Genomic DNA, 15,539 nt, shown 5'->3' on the forward strand with positions numbered 1-15,539 from the left:
CTGCGATATATCAGATACAAACAGTACCCAGAATTGAATAATAAGAAATGCAGAAGACGTTGCTTCTCTACTTGGAGACGAATCACCGTGGTTTCGTTACTTAAGGAAAAAAGAAAATGTATCGGCTCATTAGCAAGGAACCATCTGCAATACCCTGACTAATTTGACATTGACAACTGTCGTTTTTCTCGAGTATTACTTTTTTTTTTTGTTGTTTCTACAAGTCAACTTGAACAACTCTCAACGAACTTTTCTTCAAGCATAAACATCATCCATCCGTTCAGAGAGTTTTCGCCAACTCCGTGAAACTTGAGACAGACAATTTCCCCTCCTTACAAAACAAACTTCATACTCTTAAGATTCACGCTATCTCAGACAGGCGAAGCGTGTCTTTGAAGAGGAGGATGAGCCCCAATATACGCGCATGACCCAAATTCTTCAGGTGTTTCTTGATAGCAAAGAAAACCGAAGAAAATATGAAGTAAACAGGCAATAAAAAGCAAAGGAATATTCGCATTATATTCGAGTTTAAAAAGTGAATTCCTCCTCAGAGTAAAAAAAAAACGTATTTGAGAAAATTCTCACGACCATTTTGGATTCGATCAGTGAACATATAACATTTTTGTCTCTAATTTTTTTTATACCCATAGCACTAATGTCCCTTCATACGTCATTAAATGAGACTTGGCAATTGATTCTAATAGTGGGTCCTGTATTTATAGGCAATTAAAAAGTTTTATTGCTTCGATGTGCGGAATATTTTGTTGAAATTAGGCGCACATCAAGCGAGGGTTAAATGTTCAAGTATTAAAAAAAAAGAAAAAAAGAGCGAGTGAGGAAGGATCGGCGTGTTATTCTTTCTTATCGGGCGTTCATCGCTAATTAGGGAGAGGTAAAATTAATGGGTAATAAATGCTCGCAAAGGACTAACCGTACCAAGTGACAAGATAAAGTCAAAACTCTGAAGATTGCCAACCCTAATGGATAGTCAATAGTCATAAATACTTCAGTCGTTAAAAGTTTAGCTTCTTCGCTCGTTCTTGCCATCCGTGTTCTTTTAATCAAGCGCATCCACAATACAAAGATAGGTAGAAAGCTCAGAGTCAAAAAAATCTGAATAAAAAAAAAAAAAAACAGAACAAATTACAGCGAATTAATACACCTTTTTGATTGCGGCTATCTGACAATTGAATACCCCCCCCCTTTATAAATCAATTAGGTCTTCACTACAAGTTATGACCTTTTCGTGATTGCACAAAGGATATAATGATATATACTGTGCTGCCAAAAGTATCGGGCATTTAGAGAAAAGACAACGACTGGATTAGAATTCTTTGAGCTGTCTTTGGCCGATTTCTTGCCACACTTTGAGTACTTGGGTACAGATCTGGAGGCCTCATTTTAGGAAGGATGTAGAGTTGCTGGAGCAGGTACAGAGAAGGGCAACGAGATTGCTGAGGAGAATAAAGGGGTGCTCTTACCAAGAAAAGCAGTTCTGCAAATTGCAGAGTCTGGATATTAGGCACCTGTGAGGGGATCCGATTGACATGTTTAAGGATTTGAATGGATTGAGCAAGCTCAACGCTGATGGATTCTTTCTGTTATTGAGACTACACAAATTCAAATTGAGTGAAGACAGTTGCAGAATAGATGTGCGGAAATTTGACTTTAGCCAACTAGTGGTTCATTGCTGGAACAAACTTCCATCTATTGTTCTGGAAGTTGATTGCTTGGATAAATTCAAGGAAGAACTAGACTAACTCTTGGAGGAATGGATAAGTAAAATGGGAAGTTTTTTTTTTTGTTGGCTGAGAAGCTTATGTTCTTGCATCATTTGTCCCTGCTAATGATAATTTTAATGTTAATGAGCCGACCGGGCTAGCCGGGCGGGTAAAGTGCCTGCCTGGCAACCCAAAGGTCGCGGGTTCGAATCCCGCCTCGGGCTTGGATCAAAGTACTGCAAAAACCTTGGGAGGTGCATTATGGCCACAGAAGCCGATGCGCCAACAACTACCAAAAAAAAAAAAAAATGTTAATGAAGGGGAAAAGCGAGAGAGCAAAAACAAACGGGAAACTACAGGACTGAAGAGAAAGAGAGCTTACAGGAAGAGAAAGCGAAAAAAAAATAGGAAGAGAAATGGAGAAAAATACAAAGTTGAAGAGAGAAGGGACAAAGGAAGACTGTGGCAAAGAAGGAAAGAGAGAAAAAAGAGGAAAAGAAGGCGAAGTGTGCGTGAGAGAGAGGTGAAGGGTGTGGGAGAGAAGAAAGCTAACATAGAAAGAGGGAAAGAAAAGGGTGAGAGAAGATATAGGAGGAGAGAAAGAAAAAGATCTGGGAAGAGAGAAAATATAGGAGGAGAAAGAGAAAGAAAGAGAAAATATATAGGTAGAAAAGTAGTAGAAAATATAGGGAGGGAGAAAAGATACAATGGCAGACAGGGGAGTGATGGAGAGGAGAGAGAGACACAGAGAGCAAGAGAGAGAAGGAGAGTAAAGAGAAAGGGAGAGAAATCGAGAGATGAAGAGGGAAATGTGAGGCAGCAAAAACAAATGAGAAAACTACCGAGGGAAAGGGTAAGAGAGAAACTAATAAGGAGAAAGAGAAAAGGGATTTAGGAAGAGAAAGAGAGAAATAAATGGAGAAAATATACGGAGCGAGAGAGAATAAAAAAAGAAAAAGAGACGGGGAAGGCTAGACAGAGAGAGCAAGGGAGTTGAAGAGGGAGGGAGAAAGATAAAGAGATGACGGAGAGAGAGAGAAGGAAAAAGAAAGATAGATCGAGTCCAGAGATGAAGAGGAAAGCACACGAGAGGACGTATAAAGGAGAATAGAAAGAGAGAAACTTAATAGACAGAGAAAGAGAGATTACATGTGGCTCTTCTGCTTTCTACAGTTTAATTTATACCTGTACGTGGTTCTCTTACAAAACGAAGCGACAACAAAATGAGAAAGAGAAACGAAAATGTAAAAGATAGTAAGAAAAAAAGAGGAGAATACGAAAAAGATGGAGAGAGAGAGCGGTTAATGATTGTTTGTGTTCCCATTGCTACTGCTGATGTAGGTATTCAAAGGCAAGCTGGATTGTTCGCCAAATAGACTTAACATTAATTGTGTATTCAAATATTTTGATTAACTATTCTGGAGGCGAACTTCGCTGCGATCCTCATCCTCTTATGTTTAGCATCCTCTTTCAACAGTTCAGTTTCATCTCGGTGTGCATGCCCAGATGAGATCAATAGCAACTAGCACATTGGGTAAATACCACTGCGGACATTTACAAGCCTGCGGGAAATCTTACAGTTTGGGCACAACATCACCCGCGATAAATGAATGCTGTAAGACACTCAGTGTATGCACTAATTGCAAAAAATATTACGAACTTCTAATCAACCGGGTAGATATTCCTGGTACAGAGAGAGATTGTTTATTCCTGGTCGGAACTTATTACTGGGGAAAACAGCCTGTGCACTGTCGCTGTGGTTCTACTACTCTGCATAGGATTATCTTTGAGTTTCCGCTCTCGCAAATATTCCATTCGTTGTTCGCAGAGCGCATCTTTGAGTCCCACTGGCACTCCAATAACCGAGGGCAAACTTCACCCCATTCTTGCAAGCGTGTATGGCAAAGCACTCTTTCATATCGCGTTCCCAGCTCTATTTTTGACAGCAAAATAAACTTTATCGCTACGCAACCCTGCGGGCCACAACGCCGAATCGATAATCTCGTTTTTAGACCACCACAATTTCTCCTTACTGCGCTTCTCCTTTTTTTCTATTATTAAAAACCAGTTTCGAATAATTTATTTTCGCCACAAATACCAACGCTAATGAATAATATCGAACAATCCGTGAGCACAATACGACTGGAAAGACAAAAGAAAGTAGTACTCGGTATTGCTCACCTTAGATATGGAGAAAGTATGGACATTGCCATTAGGAAACCTTGAGTTGTAATTAATACAGATCCGTCTTTGTTCCAGATGCATCATTCACGGTTTTGTTCAACAACCTTATATATCCTTCGAGAACTTATTATTTTTATTTATGTATAGCCTCAGATATTCGATGATTCCAACCACTCTACGAACACTGGATAGCTTGGACTATATTGCGTCAACACCATTTACTGTTGTGGTAATGGCTAGGGTATCATCCATGTAGAGATTTGTGAATTGCTTGTCCAGATTGTCCATTGTCCGCTTGTCCATTGGAAGATTTAGAATAAGCGTTCCCACCCCCTCCCTCTCTCTCTCTCTCTACGTATCTGGGGAAAAGGGGTTGTGTTCATTCATTGAGCATTTTATGACCTGCTTATTCCCCGGACCTTGCATCTTTGGATTTTTTCCTCTTTTTCTGCCCTGAAGTCCTTCCTTCATGGAAAACACGTTGCTGCTGATGATTTCTGGTGCGAGGTTATGGTTTGAAGGACATTCAGAGGACTTCAACATAATTGGCTTGCGGAAGTGTATTGAGAGGGAACAAACATGTGTCATTTTGTGTGGTGACTAAGGACCCCCTTAGTAAGCTACATGCTATTTTTTAGATGGTTTACGTATTTAATGGTTGAAAAGTCAAAACCTCTCTAGGAAATTGTACAATTGTCCTTTCTCTATCTACAGACCCAATTTTAAAAGTGGTTCCTTTTAATTATTTCTTTCATTTCGAGAAACTGCGCAGAAGGAGGGGTCTTCACTATTTAGCAAGTCGAATGAACTTATCAGCATCCATGAATTAGATCTAGAAAGAAACGGCTTTCTCCTTTACCCTCTCTGAGGGCATTAACGAAAACCCACTGGAGACTAAGCCTACCCACCTCTTCATTTTTCTTCTTATCTTCCGAGTCCAATCCTATCCTGAAAGTATCAGATCATGTCGACTGCTTTAGAATTTCCTTTAACAGGAATGATGATTTTTTATACTTTTTTTCCTTTTACGAGTAGGTTAAGGATTATCTCTTAAAGGTAAACATTTCAAGCCTACCTTCTTGTTGTAGGGTTTTAGGAGCATCAGCAACTAAGCCCATATTGCTTTTTGTATGCTGTCTGTAAATTGCGTGTGTTCTGTGTAGATTTTCTGTTTACTGGATGAAAAACCCGGGAGAAAAGAACATGCTGTCCTCGCCTGAGACCGACTAACTCGGCCACATTGAGGAAAAAGGCCCATAAGAATTCCCCAGTCATCGACGACGGGACTCGAACTCAGGTCTTTTCCACCTGGTGGGGGAGGACGGCCATTGTATCCTTTGGTGTGGAAGCTGTACTAACATTATGATGTAACCACCCTCTAAGGGGGGGGATTCGTCGATATCCACTCTCATCTCCTACTTTCTGACGAATGTTCCTGTATTTTTCAGAGTCAGTATATACATTTTGATTTAAATGCAATGCTTTCTAACAATGTTTCTCATTATAACTTTCCCAGATGTGCATAAAGCAATAATTAACCCTTTAAGTACTAATCTCCAATTGTCGATAAACCAACCATTTCAGATAATTCAAATTTCCCAGATGGCGCCCTTTCGGAAATAACTACAGCCCCTATACACACGTATACTAACGCGCAAGAACATCATCAATGATCTCCTAAATTTAGGATTGGATTGGGAAAGAGAGAAATTGGTTTTTTTTTGTTTGGATCAAATCCCTCGGACTTTTTGACTGTTCCATCACGTGACGTGTCTGAACCCTGTTTATTCACGTATTAACAAGCGATCCTCGATGTCTTTGGATAATGGCGTGACTAAAGGCATCAACGGCGATCAAACTCGCATTAATGTAAATCGACTGGCTGTCTGTGTGTGCCACAGTACGTGTTCTCGTCTGAGAGATTCCTAAAGCCACCACCTCGCATGTTCTCCTATCATTCTGTAAGCTGTCACGAGAAAGATTAATGTCCTGGATGAGTCGGAATCCACCCCTCTCTGCTCTTTGGACTCATCGCGTAGTTGGGACTTTTATTTCGTCGAGAATACCTGTCTTCATAACAGGTAAGTATTAATCTACCTTCGATGCCTTTTCTTTTCTGCCCGAAGATAAAAATAGACAGATATGGAACGAATTCCGCTGAGAGCTACTTTTGTGGTTTATCTGAGAAAGGATCTTTTGATTTCTCAGGCGTATTTTGTCGGGCCCAAATGCTTCTTAACTCTAAGAGATTTCAATGCAACTTCAAAAGTCACCGCCGGTCTCTGAGGGCTCTTTTATTATTTTATTTATTTTTTTTTTAAGTGCAGTTCGCTGGATAGACGCTTCCGACATAACCTAAGTATGCATAATTCAGCAAAAACGTTTTTCAGAACTCAACTAACACCACCATAAACAGGTTAGTTAAAAATTGGTCAATATCCATTCGCAGTGCAACGGAATTTTCGCTCCACTACAATGAAATAAAATAATCTTTGGAGAAATATCGAAGCATTTTCGAAGCATGGTTTGTCTGGCCATGCGTGTAACTCAATAGGTAGCCAGGAGTTCATCAGAATTCGAAACGAGAGAGCTACACGGCCAAGAAAAGATAGGGCAAGAAAAATCAAGAGAGTCTTTGGATCGATAGACTACAGTCATTTGGAGGGGTCGTTTCAGATGGCAAGGACTGTATGTATGACAGAGAGCGAAAGACAGAGAGAGAGCGAGAGTACAGAAAATATACAGAAACAGAAAAGGACTGAGTGAGAGAGCAAGAAAAAAAGGTATGAGAGACAGAGAAAAACAAGGAACACAAAAGGAATGAGAAAGAGGAAAGACAGAAACAGAAAGAGAGAGAGAGAGAGAGAGAGAGAGAGAGAGAGAGAGAGAGAGAGAGAGAGAGAGAGAGAGAAGGATAGATAATGGGAGAAAACAGAAAGCAGGAATGAGCGAGAAAGAAAAACAAAAAACACAGACAGAAAGAGAAAGAAAAAAAGACAAAAAGAGAGTGAAATAGAAAAAATGAATGAGACAGAGAGAGAACAAAAAATGGAGACTGAAAGATCAAGAGATGAGAGAAGGAAAAAAAACAAAAAAAGCGAGAGAGAAAAAATAAAAAATAAAAAAAACAGAAAGGAGAAATGAGTGAGAAAGAGAAAGCGAGAAAACAATATGGAGAAACAGAAAAATGAATGAGAGTGAGAGAACAAAAAAGAAGCAGGGAAAAACAAAAAGAGAGGCTAAGGAAGAAAAGAAAAGAAAAAAAGGACAGAAAAGAAGGGATGAATGACAGAGCAAGAAAAAAAGAGAAAAAACACAAGAAAGGAATGAGAGAGAGGAAGGAAAGGTAGAAACAGAAAGAATGTGAGAGAGAGAGAGAGAGAGAGAGAGAGAGAGAGAGAGAGAGAGAGAGAGAGAGAGAGAGAGATAATGGGAAAACAAAAAACAGAGACAGAAAAGAAGGAATGAGTGAGAGAGAAAGAAACACAAAAAATAATTAAAGAAAGACTGAAAGAGAGAAAGCTAATGGGAGAAAACAAAAAGCAGGAATGAGAGGGAGAGAAAAAACAGAGAAAGGAGAAAAAAGAGTGAAACATAAAAAAATGAATGAGAGAGAGAGAACAAAAAAATAGAGATAGAAAGAAGAAATGAGAGAGAGAGAGAGAGAGAGAGAGAGAGAGAGAGAGAGAGAGAGAGAGAGAGAGAGAGAGCACAAAAGAGAGACAGAAAGAGCAAGAGATAAGAGAGGGACAAAGTGAAAAAATAAAAAAAGAGACAAAAATGATAGCAAAAAAAAAAAACAAATAACAGAAAGAAGGAGAGAGAGAGAGAGAGAGAGAGAGAGAGAGAGAGAGAGAGAGAGAGAGAGAGAGAGAGAAAGCGAGAAAACAAAGAGAGAAACAGAAAATTTTAAGCGAGAGTGAGAAAACAAAAACCAGAGAGAAAACAAAAGAGAGAAAAGTAGGAATGACCCGAGAGAGCAAAAAAAAAAAGAAAGAAACACAAAAAAAGGAATGAGAGAGAGAGGAGAAAACCAAGAAACAAAAAAAGAAACCAAAGAGAGGAAAGACAGAAACAGAAAGAATGAAAGAAAAAAAGAAAATGGGGAAAACAGAAAGCAGGAATAAGCGGGAGAGAAAAACAAAACAGAGAGATGGAAAGGGGAAAAAAGAGAGTGAAACATAAAAAATGAGATGACAGAAAAAGTGAACAAAAAATGAGAGGCAGAAAGAAGGAATGAGAGAGAGAGAGGACAGAAGACATACAGAAAGAGCAAGAAATGAGAAAGGGACAAAGGGGAAAAAAAAAAGAGAGGAAAAATCAAAAAACCCGAAGAACGAATGAGTGAGAGAGAGAGAAAGAGGGAGAAAACAGAAAAATGAATGAGAGTGAGAGAACAAAAAATAGAGACAAAGGAAGAAAACAAAAGAGAGAGATAGGAATGTTACAGAAACAGAAAGAAGGAATGGGAGTGAGACGATGCGAGAAAAAAAGAAAGAGAGAAAAACAAAAAAAAGGAGTGTGTGTGTGTATGAGAGAGAGAGAGAGAGAAAATTAGTGTCTTCTTTTCTTCCTAATGACATTAAGGAATTGAGAAGGATGAAAAATAACAAAATGGTAGCAAATACGCATATATGCAGTTAAAAGTTTAACAGCGTTTTGGACTCACGAAAAGGAAGAGCAGTTGCGCTTGAGCGGGATTGCTGTAGGTAAAACAAGAAAGACAGGTGGAAGTTGAGGCAGTTAACCAGGTATTCCTCAGAAACTCTTTCTTAAAAAAAAAAAAAAAACAGCAGATGGGATATCCTTGAGCACGACATCCAGCTACTGAACCCTACCTCGGACTAAATGAGCACTGCCCGATTTAGTCCAAGATAAGGTCCAAGTTTAGTCCAGTCAATGCTTTCCACGCGCTGTTCGAATCCAGGCTGCAGCGTGTCATTAGCGCGCGACCTCGTTTGGTTTCTACACGATCGATGTGCCTACTATTTTGGCCACTGCGTATATATAATCTGGTACTTGTAGTCAGGTATCCACAGTGGAACGGGGAAATCCCTTGAACTTAGTAAACGCAGCATTATCCGCGACGTGGATCACCCGGTGACACGTGACTAAGATAAAACCGAGCAATATCAATTTTCACCTTGACAACTTTTTACACTTCTGTAATTAAGAAATATGGCCCTTTTTTTTCCTTTCTTTTTTTTCTCCATTACTTCTACCGGCCATTAGAAAGATGAATAATGCATAAATATTCGGAACAAAAGAAAAAGAAAAAAAAAAAAAAACATGATGAAACCAGTAACCCACCACGCATACAAATAGGTAGAACAGTGAGCTAGATAAGACATTTCAAGGTCTAAGGTGTGGAGTTGGACATTCTATCACACAACTGGTACACACTGCCACGCATCGGCTCTGGTACACTGACATATTTTTTTCTTTTATTTTTATTAAAAAATAAGAGAAGTGTCGTGTTAAATAAATATATATTTAAAAATTAATTGTTAAAGTACACAATTTAGTTGTATTTACATATTCAATATATTAATGTACCGTATTTTCCAGACTATAAGACGCACTTGGGTTTTTAGAAGGCGAATTTTAGTAAAAAAAAAAAAAAGTATTATGCAATTAAGTATGCCATTGGACCCTATGACGAGAAAACGTTCACTTGTTTTTCAGGAAGAAACGTCCGTCCCATGGTCCGAAAAATACGGTAATTATTAAAATCACCAGTTTCATTATTATTATTAATTTATTTATTCAACTTATTGAAATTAATTTAATTACTAAAATCAGTAATGTCGTTTTATTTATAACTTACAAATGTTTCATCGGTTTATTTATATAATAAAATAAAACAAATTTTAATAATTAATATAATGACCAATATTGATTTTAAAATATTGCAGAAGTTGCGCGTTTGAACATCTGCCAGGAACTGTTTCCTCAGAAAGTGTTTCCTTACTTATGGACCGCCCTGTATACAATAACTTTCCTGTGGTTAACCTTTAACTAATCAGTTAATGAGTTATTAGACGTTTCGAGGCATTCTTCATACGGTCTTTCCCAGAGGAAAAAAAAAAAGAAATATCACTGTTAGAAAAGAATCTTATCTTTTACGTATTGTTTATTACTATGCTCTCTTAGCTAGATGACATTCAGTTATCTAGCATCATAAAGCAAAAATGGTCTTTTTGAACAAGCAGCTGAAGTTTTAAGAAATGCCGGGACTTATTGATAAGATTAATTCAATAAGCAGTCTCTCTCTCTCTCTGCATTGACTAGTCTAAATGCACGTGAAGGAATCAGAGCAACTTCCAGTGGTACCAGATCATGTCATCCGAGAAGTCCCAGAACTCCATCTTTGCTCTTACTATCTCCACTTTCTTCCTGACACTCCTTGCGCATTCAGTTGCTGCATGGAAATTCAATTCTATGCAATTTGTTGAGTACCTTGCCTTTTTAAGTGTCTTAAGAATGTAACACCTCGCTTCTCTAAAGGTTACCTAATGCCTCGTTCCCTTAGAGTTGTCTCCTTTGCAGGTAAAAGGAGAAAACTAAAATCGAACGGTCATATTCCAGCAGGTGACAGACGACACAGAAAAATGCAAATGGCGACAGAGAGAGAGAGAGAGAGAGAAAGCAAATGAAAGTGCACGTGAATGATTAAGAGAAGATGTCTGTAAGCTGAACACCCCGAGGTACAGAGACACGTGTCACTTAGATGCTTATATATTCACAAGAGCCTCACACGTGCGCCTACAACGTTACCTCGCTGACAAATATTGCTTGTCTGATAAAGTTAAATCAGCGCCCCCTGAGGGAAATGAAATGGGCAATATCAGAAACAGAATTAATTTCTCTCTCTCTTCTACAGAAACTAAATGCGAATTGAAAACAAAGAAATGAAATGCTTAAAGAAATTTTTATTTCGTATGATTTTTATAATTAATACCTTCGTTCTTTCATTTTAAATACTTATTTTATACGCTGATTATTTTAAAATAAATTGTCTGAATTTAAAATTTGAATTGATACTATTCGATTTAGATTACAATATTTATTCGTTTTTTTATTTTAATTTTAATCTAAAAAAATAACTCTAAAGCAGTTCATTCTGTTCTTCTATAGTTCAGATTTAAAATGATTTCTAAATATACACAGACAAATATACTGGTGTCCAAAATATGGGTTGCTACCATGTTGTTTTTTTTCTTTTCATAACGTAAGTGAGCAAATTTCTAATGCGGTTCAAAACATATTTGATTAAGTATTTTACTTCCGAGGAATGTGGTAGACTCTTAAAAGATTCTTCCATAAAATATTTGATATAATTCCATTAATTACATATTTTTCTTAACGTTTTAGAATTTTCGGCTTTGATGTAAGTTCATTTACTCAGGAAAATCCAACAGTTCTTTAAAACCGACAGCAGAAGGTTGCATTGACTATTTAATTCTGTTACTGATGCACTTCCATCTACCGTGGATATTTGAGAATAGCCAGAGGCCCGTGTTGGGGTTCATACATCTCTATCTTTAAACGTCAATGTCATACCAAATTCGTTGGGAATTTATAATTTTTATGGGACAGTGAAACCGTTTCGGATATGTCTCGCTCTGGTCATCCTAAAATATCCACAGGATATGGGAGTGCATCAGCTGTTTTTGGCTAAATGTGAACAACCGGTACTGATCTGTTGGAAACGTTGCGAAGGAGGCAGGATTCAGTTATGGATCCGTATTCAGTGTGCTAAAAATGCAAAAAAATTTCATCGTCAAAACTTAAGGAGCATCAGCAACTTAACGCATAAATCAAGATTTACAGGGAGATGATAAAGGCAGAACAATTGAGTTTTTTAAGTGGACATCGTTAATACAGATACAGAACTGAGTACGCGTTCAGAATTTCCAATCGATTTGTAGAACACCCCTTGCCGATCACCTAATTACACTACTTGGTAAATTTGATATTTGATTATACCGTAATCCATAAGTCTTTTTGTCCTGAACCACCATTAGCTCCTTCCTCTCCCACATAGTCTGTAAGTTTCTCCTGGATTCGTTTTCCCTGATGGTATTGTTGTTGTTGTTGTTGTAGAATTTTAGGGGCATCAGCAACTAAGCCCATATTGCTTCTTGTATACTGTCTGTAAATTGTGAGTGGTCTGTGTCGATTTTCAGTTTACTGGATGAAAAATCCGAGTTTTTGGGAGAAAATTGTGAAAAAGGCCCATAAAAATTCCTCATGTCATCAGCAGGACTCAAACTCGTGTCTTTTTCATTCTATCAACTGTGCTATCCACCTTGGTAGACTTCATATTTATTAGCGTTAAACTTCAGGTGACATTTTTCAGTCTGTCCCAAGTTCAGATCACTTTGAAGGGTTATTATTTTAATAAATATTCCTTGTTCATTTGTCCGCATATTTTATTAATTCTATTGTTTTCATTTAAAAATTAATAATTTAATGTATGTTATTTTCTTTTCTTTTGATTCTATTGTACTCCTTGATAAACAACCAAGTTCGAATAACTCCTACAAAAAAATGGAAAATTTTTTCGCTCTTTTGTAATTATTGTAGGCAACGATGCATTTTTAATATTACTCTAGTAAGTTTTCAATTTGAGAATTTCATAATGGTGTACTCTATTTTTACAGCAGGACTGGAGATACTTCCTTTTTGCATCTCAATTCGCTACGACAGATTTGACACTAAGAACTATTGGGGAACAAGCAGTATGACATTAAAAAGGATACAATGAGACAAATAGAGCTGGAATGGTTCTCAAATTTTCGATTTCCAAGCGCAGATGGAAAATTGTTATTGAAATCTCTTATGCAATTAATTTTAGAATTGTTCGAACTATCTTTGCGTAACTATATGTCAACAGAAACAGTCCAAGTCCCGTATTTTTTTTTATTAAAAGCAAACAGACTCGCTAAACTATTCTAATGGAAGATTTTGCGTCATTTCCAATTGGATTTAAATTATCGTGGAAGGATGGCCGATAGAAGTGTGCCCTTTCATGTCGCTCGATTGCAAATATTGAAGATAAATACGAACTCAAGAAAAACCAATCTGCCGCAGCTGGCTACCTGATTGTACTTTCGAAGGGTTTGGGGGAATAAAGTTATTGCATTCCGTTTACTCATTCGATTTCTTGAAAGGGTATTGAAAAATAATGGATACTGTTCCTAATACACTGTTTGAACTGAGGCGATTTTCGAGACCTTGTTAAATAGAACTAAAATGCTTTGTTGGAACGCCAAAGTGACTTTACCTTTAATATTTTAAAAATGCACTTTTGAATATTCGAATTCAGTAAGACTTTGCAAAGAATTTGAATATCTGCTAGGTGATTGTTTTTTCTCTTTTTTTTAAAAGGAAACCCAACTGTCAGACTACGGACATTAGCTGGACTGTAAACGATCAATAGCTCTTGAATATTTCACCTCGATATTTGCACTACAAAGTTTCCTTTTAAATATTTTAGCAATTTGTTTGAGTCACAAAACTTCTGCATGCAAAATAATGGCCTATTCAAATCGAACTTCTGTTTGTTGTAAATGGCTTCTCTTCCTCCCTCTTTCTTTCCCTCAACACAGAAAAAGAAGAAACAGAAGGACACAGAGAAAGAAAATAAAAAATTTCAATACATTATACAAAGAGATAAGTTTCTTTAAATTTTATTATTTTATCTATTATTATTATTATGAAATCAGTATATTTGTAAAGTACTTTCATCCCGGAACAGTCTTCTGTTACAGAGTACATATTAGGGACGAGATCGAGATTCGTTAATTAAACAACCAGGAGTCTAGCTATTATGCATTAAACTCGAGTCACGTGACGAGATGAAAACACCGGTGTTTACTTTTGTTAGCGTTAACTTCACTTAATGCCAGTTTCCAAACCAACCAATTTGATCGAACTCCATGAGAATTAAAAGCTTTTAAATTTCTCCACGTCATTAACTTTTCTGGCTGCGTTAAGGTAATTATAAATGATACATTAACTATTACCAAAGCACCATAAATTAAAAAAAAAAAAGCATAAGAAATGATAAATTGCCAGCCACTCCTCAAGTTACGAACACCGACATACGAACAAGGCTCTACAAGATAAATCGTTGGTAACACAGTTGATAGAATCGTCGTCCTTCCTACACTGGATGGAAAAGACCTGAGTTCCAGTTCCGTCGATGACGTGAGCAAATTTTATGGGCCATTTTACATCGTGACTGAGTTAGTCGGTCTCAGGCGAGGATATCTTGTTTATATAAAAAAAAATCATGGTTTTTCTCCAGGAAAGAGGTTTTTCGTCAAATAAAACAGAAAATTTACCACAGAACACACTCAATTTGCAGACAATATAGACGGAGCAATATGGCCTTAGTCATGGATGCTCCTACAACAAAAATAACAACTATAAGATAAACAATGTAGTGTTATTTTCATGAACGAACAGCCTTCGAATAGTTACAGTACTAAGAATTCATCGTACCGTTCCTTTGTCGAAAGTCATGACAATCATTGCCAGACACAGACCAAGGTCTTCTATATCATAAACAACATATCATATGCCTGGTTATATTGCAGTGAATTTCTCCTGATTGTACCCTAACCCTTAGATCTATCTCGTCCTTGACCACTTTTAACTCCTGTCTTTCCTCTTAAAAGAAACTCCTGGATTTCCATTCCCCAGATAAAAATAACCTTATATCTAAAAGCATTAAATTTCACTTAAAGATATGGTTTAAGAAACTTCTCGTTTTTAAAACCATATCTGTAAAGATCTAAGTTATTTTGAAGCAAAATGCTTGGTCGTTAACCATCCTTCCCACCTTTAAGCCATCAACAAACTTTAACAACTTCCTCTGCAGTTACTCCTCGTTGTAATTAAGAAAGATTAGAAACAGGAAGGATACCAATACAGATCCCTCAAGACTACCACTTCCTATACTTGTCAATGTCCATTTATGACAACTTTCTCCTGTTTTAGCAGCTCCTGATCTAACGAAGGAGATTCACAGTAATCCCAATTTACTCCAGTTTATGTAATAACTTTTCATGGATAATAAGAAGGTTTACGTTGTCCTGTCTTGCCAAATAGTGGACTTTTCTTGGGTATGACTGATTTTGTGATACAAGTTTGTAACCACAATGTGGAATGTCTATAGCTCACAGATTGTAGATTAGACCCCTGTTTTAAGCCACAATTTTCACATTACAATCCTAAGCAAGCTTCGTAGTTTTTGGAAGCGTTTAGGACAAGAATTTAAAAGGAATAAATCTCTTAACTGATCAATAAATTAATTCAATTTTACAACTTGGAAACGTGACTTCTTAAACTTATCGAAGTTGAAGACCACGAACTATTTATTATCACGTACGTCCTCTATTTATAAAAGAGAAAAACAAGTTTGTCAGACGCCAACGGAAGTCGTGCAAGGTTATTGTGGAATAAGAAATAAAAGCTTAACACCAATTTTTTCAGCAGGTGGTCGAGGACTACACGAAATGGGATTTGAGGATTGTGAGTTGCCCAACTCTCAATTGGAGGCAGAAACTAGTTCTTGTTGTGATCGCTAGTTTCTGCGGAAAATTAAGATTGCCACGTTTCATC

The 15,539-nt window shown here is 37.2% G+C and overlaps 1 protein-coding gene across 1 annotated transcript in view; it reads right to left on the reverse strand.

Annotated features, from left to right (window-relative positions):
- LOC150090339 (uncharacterized) overlaps positions 1 to 15,539 on the reverse strand; it is a 336,582-nt gene that overhangs the window by 269,005 nt on the left and 52,038 nt on the right. The gene's annotated exons all lie outside the window — the stretch shown is intronic.

The sequence above is a fragment of the Mastigoproctus giganteus genome, chromosome 2 (assembly GCF_048544385.1).
Source record: "Mastigoproctus giganteus isolate SK-2022 chromosome 2, ASM4854438v1, whole genome shotgun sequence".
NCBI lineage: Eukaryota > Metazoa > Arthropoda > Arachnida > Uropygi > Thelyphonidae > Mastigoproctus > Mastigoproctus giganteus.